At 36.6% G+C, this 8253-nt stretch overlaps 1 long non-coding RNA gene across 1 annotated transcript in view; it reads left to right on the forward strand.

Moving 5' to 3' along the window:
• The first annotated feature begins 7133 nt into the window (after positions 1-7133).
• The window catches only part of LOC102468022 (uncharacterized), a 67558-nt gene continuing 66438 nt past the window's right edge, over positions 7134-8253 (forward strand). The window contains exon 1 of the long non-coding RNA XR_337027.1: positions 7134-7185. This is a non-coding gene — a long non-coding RNA (uncharacterized LOC102468022). The remainder of the gene's footprint in view (positions 7186-8253) is intronic.

Here is an 8253-nt window from a genome sequence, read left to right on the forward strand (position 1 = left end):
CAGCCTCACTTGGTGGAGTCTGTCTGTGCGATTCTTTAAAAACATATAGCAACGATAAATCAGTATGTCTCTAAATACCAACCAGAGACAGCAAACAACTTTGCACTTGGAACAGATCATCAGATTCTGGAAATATTTCCCATATTACCAAGTCTGACAGCTAAAACATATTTTTTATGGTACCTTTTCAAAATATATAAGAAAACTTTGAAAAGCTCATGGAAAAAAGTTCAAGTATGGATTTATTTTAGAGCAAAATTTTTTGAAATCCGCGTATAGTGTTTTCATATTATGCATTTTTCATGAACTTTTCGAAGCCCTCTCATATAGCAACTATAATTTGATGATTTTTAAACCTTAAATCTTACACTTGGTCCTTACCACAAAATCTACAAACAGAACAAAACTTTTCCAAATCTACAAAGAGAACAAACCACTTCCTTTTGAAAGAATTCAGAGTTCTCCCGGACCAGTGGGTGGTGTGGTGGTTAAGGGTGTTGTACTCCCACATGGCCGACCACAGTTCAAGTCCTGAACCTCACAGCTTATTTTCTCACTTTCTCTCTCTCTCACTCTCTCTGTCCCTTTCTGGTCAAATTATAAATAAATAAATAAATAAATAAATGTTAATAAAATAATTGTTCAAAGTTCTCATATGCTTATTCCATTTTGTCTGTATTTCTGTGGGGTTTGAAATCTCAAATATTTCATTTCAGTTAAAAGATTTTTTAAAAATGCTTAAAACTGTAACATCTTCAGAAAACTAGTATTCCTAATTTGATCCTTAGTGATTCAATGGCATACTGTCATTGAGATGACAAATGTTTCTGTGGTTATAAGGTGAATTGCTCTGTACCTACATATAAAAAAGTTTGATTTAAAAAAACACCAAGGATTGCATATTATAGTACATGAAAATTTTGTCCCCCAAACAAATAAGAATAGGGATATTAAACAAATCTTCAGTTAAGGTGAAATAGATAATGTGATAAAATCATATCAAATGCACATACATAAACACAAAAAGTCAATAAAGTAATATAAAAGACTCAAGGAATGGTTAACTCATATTTTACCCCCCCCAAATATATGTACATTATGATCACATGGGAAAACAAGTTTTATATGAAAATATTAATAGATTTTTAAAAAGAATTATTTCTATATTGGAACAATTTACATCACTCAGTTTTAATATCTGCTACATATGCACACTTATAAATAGATGTAATCTGCAAACATATGAATAGAATCAGTATTTAATATACAAAGATATGTTTATATCTTTTGAAATGCAAAATCATGTAACATAATTAAAATAATGTTATAAAAAAGTGTCCAAAGCCCCAAAGCCTAAACTTTTTTTTTTTTTTTTTTTAAGAGAAAGAGAGAGATTGTTGGGCTTTCTGGAGAGAGAGACAGAAAGTTAGAAATCAACTGTGGCCTTGCCATCATCCCTTCTTCATTATCCTCTTGGGATTTTGGGCAGGTACGATACATGTGCCTGGTATACATTTTAAGCCACCGGGCCCAGTTGGGATTCCAGTGACACATCCACTCTGCCATCTGCCGGCCCCACCCCAAACTATTTTAAAGAGCAACAAGACAATTATTACAGAAGGTTCTGTTCTTTAACACATTATTCCAAAGCATAAACATCAATTCATATATACGTTTAGATGCCTCACACAATAGCACATTTACACATTTTAAATATGTAAGATTTCAACCAGAAGATGATAGTGGGCTCTTCTCCCCTGTATGCATGTGATTGTGAAGAGGCGTGATCAATGGTTCTTGACAATAGATTCAGACAGACTATATCTGGTTTGCTGTTATACTCTGGTGACATAGTTTGGCGCTCTGTGCAATTGCTACTTTATTTCACAGGCTGTGCAAGGCTGTTATTCAAACTGAGAAAGTTATTAAGTTATCACAAAATTAGATCTAGCCTCTTTCTTGTTGAAAAAGAATAGAGACATCTTCTGCACTTTCTACATCTGGAGACAGGGTCTTGACTAAATGACAAATCATTCTCCCTTGAAGTATTTTGATTTTTGTATAAATATTATATATCTATGTCCTCTAGTCTCAGTGAATTAAAGTAGTTATAAATAGATTCCTCTAATTCCTCTATAAACCCACTCATTACCACTGAAAATGGTAATTCAAATTCTTGTTTCCAATTCTATTTGAATGCATTATCTGCAGTAAATTCCAACTATATTATTGGCTTTCACAAACACATTCTACATTAAAAGACTATGATTGGCAATACCTAGCCCAGGTGGTAAGGTTTAATAGTTCATAAATTAGCAATTGACACTGCTTTGAACTATACCATTTATTTTTATTGCATTAAAAAAAGTTTGGCTTGTTAGTTTAGGTCATTAAACATTTATACACTTAACCTTCTCAGCACTAAAATTCTTGAGTCTTTGGCAGTACTTCAAAAGACTGTACAGTGCTCAATATTTTTGTGCTCATAAATTGGAATATAATTCAGTCATATAAATTACTTATCTAAAATTGATCCAACTTTGGAAGCTAAAAAATTAGGAACTTCATTTGAATGAGTTACTGCCTAATATGTCACAAAATTTCATTCATTTTCATGGTCTAATTACATCAATTAGTTGCATCTGATATTTTTAAAAGTAGGCTTGCTATTAATCATAAATATATGGAGAACAAAGCTACATTAATTAATTATCAAAAGACACAGTTTAGTGAACTACTGTGCCAAAATTATGTCATAATTATTTTACTTAAAATGTAATTAATGGTCTGTTTTAAGTTTGCCTATTTAAATTTAATTTTTTTTCCTTATTTTTTTTTTAAAGACAGATTTTTGCTATAGGGTGAGTGTGCTCGCCAGAGTCAGAGAGAGACAGACAGACAAAAAGCAAGACAACAGACTCCCCAGGGGGTATCAACACTCTGCAATCCCTTCTCCTCCATTCTCCTCTTGGGATCTGGGACATACATGCACATATGCCTGGCGTGATGTTTAGGCCACTGGGTCCGAGACTCAGACACCAGTTGGCTATGAGGGAACCCAGAGACATAACCATTATGACATTGAATTTAATCTTAAAACTTATAATTTCAGCAACAAAGAGTAATGCCTTAAACAATACTCTATAAACATTGTTTAATACATCTTAATTTTAACCTACAAAGCAGAGCAATAAGTTAGATTGAAAAGTATCTCAATATTGTAATAAGTGAAATAAAATTTAAAGCAGTTCTTGACAAGCCAGGTGGCGGCATGGTGGTTAATACGGCAGGATCCCACATGGTCGACTGTACAGTTTGAGTGTCCTACATGGTGGCTAGAAAAACACACCAGGTACATGTGAGTGCCTGCCCAAAGTCCCAAGAGAAGAATGGGGAAGAAGAGACTGTACTGTGGTCATCCTCCTCAGCAGTCACTTTGTCTCTCTCTGTCTCTCTCTCTCCAGTAAGCAATGTACCTATAGCAAAATTAAAAACAAAACAAAACAACAACAACCTGTTCTTGATATAAATGCTTTTACTATCTTCCATAGGAAAATCACCTTTTATGTCTCTTGACAATTCTTCATTTTGTGTGCATCTAAGCAAAGTTTCTCTTTATTTTTTAATTTATTTTATTTTGTTTTCATGAAAGAGTACACAGGAAGAGGAGATATATTATTCAGTGCATTGATTGCTAGATTTTTAAGAATTGTGACTACTGGGAACCAGCAGTTAGCGTAATGGCTATGTCGCTGGACTCCCATGTATTCGACCGTGGTTCGTGTCCCGGACCCGGTGGCTTAAAATTCACGCTGGGCACGTGTGCATGCGTGCCCAAGATCCCAAGAGGAGAATGGAGGAGAAGGGATTGCGGCGTGACCATCCCCCCAGGGGGTGATTTCTAGCTTTCTGTCTCTAATGTCTCTCTCCGTCTGTCTGGCGAGCGCAAGCACCCTATAGCGAAAATCTCTCAAAAAAAAAAAAAAAAAGAATTGTGACTACTTCTTCAACTAGCAATTCTAGCAATTTAAGAGTATCTATTTTCTAGTTTCTGAACTCTGATGATAGCTATTTCCTTTCTTAAAAATACACTTTTTAAATGTTTTCTTCATTTTCTTTGTGAGTAGTTCACTATCTCTAATTTGAGGAACAAAGAAAAGAAGACCTGTGATTTTCTGGAGTGATAAGGGCATTTTAGTTTTGAGCAGTTTCAATGTATGGGTCAACAGTAACACGCTGTTGTTTTCTAATATTAGTTTATTCTGTCGCTTAGTTCCATTTAGTGTCAGGTTGTGTTAGAATTGTTAGAGTACACATGAACCAGTCCAGAAAAGAATGGTCATTGTTTGGAAATAATTGACAGAATAATAAACCTTTTACTACTCTACTTTGTGGGAAGTCAGAATTCATCAACAGTAATGTCTCTTCTTCCACAGTCCTTCTTACATTTTTAAGGAATGTTGTAAATGAATAGGTAACTTGCCATATTTATTGAGAAAAAAGTAAAATAGTTTTGAAACATGAATGTAAATGTATTATTTGTTATTAAAGCAATCAATGGCACCTAAGTATTTTTCTACTTAGTTCTTCCAAATTAACAAATTAAATAAGTAAGCATGTCTTAAACATACTCAGTGAGAAAGGGAATGTTTGTGGAATTACATGTAAAAATATATAAGATAATATTACTCCATCAAAGAGCTCTCAGTTTGGTAAGAGAACATGATGTTCAAGCAAGAGAAAGTTCATTGTAAGGTGAAGTAAGGTAAACACTATTAAAGAAGCCGGTGGCTATTCTGTCATTTAGTTCACTAGAAATTCATGGAAAAAATATAGAATGTGGCCATGGGCTAATAATACCAGGTTTGGATAGTAACACATTACAAAAGACTTCATGGCAGGAAATTGTAGAAGATGCTTACCAGGATAATTGTAAAGGAAATTGAAGAGATGAAAAGTTGAAAATGGAACCAGGTGGTAGTACAGTGGTAAAAACACATTTTGTGAGGGTGAAGTTTCAGTTTGGAGACCTCCCTGAGTTTGCTAGCATGAGTGTGCCACGATTCAGGACTGGTTGGGGGTAGATCGAGACATCAAGAACCCATGGGGTACACACTGATGTGTATACGTGTGTGTGTGTGTGTGTGTGTGTGTGTTCTTCTGTATCTCTCATTCAGGAAGAAATAAATAAACTTTAAAAACTTTACACATATAGGGAACCAGCAGTTAGCGTAATGGCTATGTCACTGGACTCCCTCGTAGTCGACCGCGGTTCGTGTCCCGGACCCGGTGGCTTAAAACTCACGCCGGGCGCATGTGCGTGCGTGCCCAAGATCCCGAGAGGAGAATGGAGGAGAAGGGATTGCGGCGTGACCATCCCCCCTGGGGGGTGATTTCTCGCTTTCTGTCTCTCTGTCTCTCTGTCTGTCTGGCGAGCGCACACGCCCTACAGTGAAAATCTCTCCAAAAAAAAAAAAAAAACTTAAGACATATAAAGAAAAGTCTAAAATGATATGCTGGGTGGAGCAAAAAAGGGAAAGAAAAATTTACATGCACTGCGGTTGGAATGTTTTTGACCAAGTGAGTGACTAAGGCAGTGATATATTTTACAAACTACAGCATTACACAGGATAAACTACAAAAATTTGTAGTTATTTGCAAGACCTTTGAAATAATCTTGGTAAGAAAATATGTAATCAGAAGGAAAAAGAGGCATTACATATGGGAGATATAGTAAAGGTAGATGATATACCAACTTGAAAATAATGGGATAGAGAGAAACTCTAGAAGTATCAAAGATTATTCATAGGAATTTAGCTAGTTTATCTTAAGAGATAGTTCCATTTTCAAGTATGGTAAACAGAGAGAATCTGGGGCTGGCAGGTGGCGTGGTGGTTAAGAGTGCTGAACTTCCACATGGCTGACCGGGGTTCAAGTTCCAGACCTGGTGATTTACTTTCTCATTTTACCTCTCTCTCTCTCTCTCACTCTTACTCTGCTCCTCTCTGGTAAAATTTAAATAAATAAATAAAGTTAAATAAAATCATTCTTTAAAAAAAAAGAAAGAAAATCAGTTGCATGCCATATGGAAGAAAATGACACTTAGATAAGGGCACCAAAGATACAGGAAAAATGGCATTAAGAATACAAATGAAAGGATATGCCTTAATTATTTTAAAAAAATCAAAATTCTCAGAAAGTTCAGCATACAGGAAACATAATTTACTCATAGGATAAGTGTAGAAAATGGCACCCTGTCCATGGCAAATTATAACCTCCACATTGTAGCTCTTGCCCCATTTATAAATAACAAATTACACTGCATTGTATTTCTTTCACACAAATTTGCCTCTTGGCTCTTTAATTTTGGCTCATTAAGGGTCCGATTCTAAATAAATCATAAAACAAATAGCATATCTCAAAGTCACCATGAAAAACAATTCTTAGTCAATATGCACATTTAATTTAATCCTTTGTCTCAGACCTGTTTCATATTAATATTCACCAGAAGTTTATCCTCTCTACCTACCCAAGCCATTGCTGAGAGCCAATGTCACATCCCTGTATATAAGCAGCAGTAGTAGTTCTACTTGCATTCCATCATTTACGCCGAGGGTATACAAGAAGACTATAAACATTCTTGAGTCATAACATAGTCCAATAATGCAGTTTAGGTAACGGATTATTGAAAACAAAAAGAAAAATAGTAGTTTAAAAATCAGGTGAATTCAACCACAGGTGGCACGGTGGGTAAGGCACTGAATCTTTATTTTTATTTTTCTGGAGAGTTTTTTGCTGTAGGGTGCATGAGCGGGCCAGAAAGACAGAGAGAGACAGAGAGACAGAAAGCGAGAAACCACACCCCCCAGGGGGGTGGGCACATCACAATCCCTTCTCTTCCATCATTCTCCTCTTGGGCTCTTGGGCACACATGCACACGTGCCCAGCATGTTTAACCCACTGGGTCTGGGACTCAAACCACGGTCAACTACATGAGAGTTCAGTGACATAGCCATTACACTAACTGCTGGTCCCAAGGCACTGAATCTTACACGGCCAACTCCATAGTTGTGTCACAGTGGCTTGAAAAGCATGCCAGGCCTATGTGTGTATATGCCCTAAATCAGAGAGGAGAATGGAGGAAAAGGGATTGTGGTATGATCAGCAAATCCTGGTGGTGATGAGGTAGGATGATTTCTCACTTTCTCTGGTGAGCACACACACCTTATACTGAAAAATAATAATCTATTCAGACGTAGTAGAGATCAGACAGTGGTGTGGCACTCAGAGCCATGCTCTGAGAAAATCCCAGATGGAAAGATTACCAGTTCAAGTCTAGAGACGTCAGAGAGGATGTCTGACATATACCTGCTCAGGATTTGAGGTGGGTTAAAGGATGGGGTAGACTGCAGTATTGAGACTCACTTAGGGTGCTGTCTCTCTACCACTCTTTCTTTCTGTCTTTCTGGCTTATGGAACAAACACACAAACAACTACACTTTTAAAAAAATTTTTAAAACTCAAGTAATTTACCTGGTATCTGTGGGCTCAAAGTGAAAGAAAATGAAGGCATGTATATGTGAAAAGTATTTTTTTGAAGAGGTTTTTGCTATAGGGCACATGCACTTGCCAGACAGACAAAGAGAGACAGAGAGTTAGAAAGCGAGAAATCACCCCCCCCCCCTCCAGAGGGGATGGCCACGCTGCAATCTCTTCTCCTCCATTCTTCTCTCGGGATCTTGGGAACGCACGCACATATGCCCGGCGTGAGTTTAAGCCACCGGGTCTGGGACTCGAACCATGGTCGACTACGTGAGAGTTCAGCGACATAGCCATTATGCTAACTGTTGGTCCCGAAGTATTTTCTTTTAATACAACCAGTATTTTCTGAACTTCATTATGTGTTAAACACTGTGTTGACCACTTATAACCAAGAATGTTTCTTGCTAATAAGAAACTTAGATCTAACTGTTAAGGAAAAGAAAAATAAAAACTAATCATACAAAATAAATGAGAGGACAAATGGGGGGGAGGAGTGTCCACTACTAAATAATAAAGAAGTTTGTTGAGAATCACAAAAAGGGTAGACAGTTCCAGTATAGTTCAAGCATTTCTTTCAAAAATACACTTTGGAGGTATCCCACTAAGTTGCCAATGTCCTTTAGCAGTCTTGCTTCTGGAAGTCCCTTAGAGGCAATGAAAATGAGAGGAATGCAGCTTCCATTAAGGGGAAAAAAAAAAAAAAAAAAAAAA

The sequence above is a fragment of the Tupaia chinensis genome, unplaced genomic scaffold (assembly GCF_000334495.1).
Source record: "Tupaia chinensis unplaced genomic scaffold, TupChi_1.0 Scaffold143943_1, whole genome shotgun sequence".
NCBI classification, from domain to species: Eukaryota; Metazoa; Chordata; class Mammalia; order Scandentia; family Tupaiidae; genus Tupaia; species Tupaia belangeri.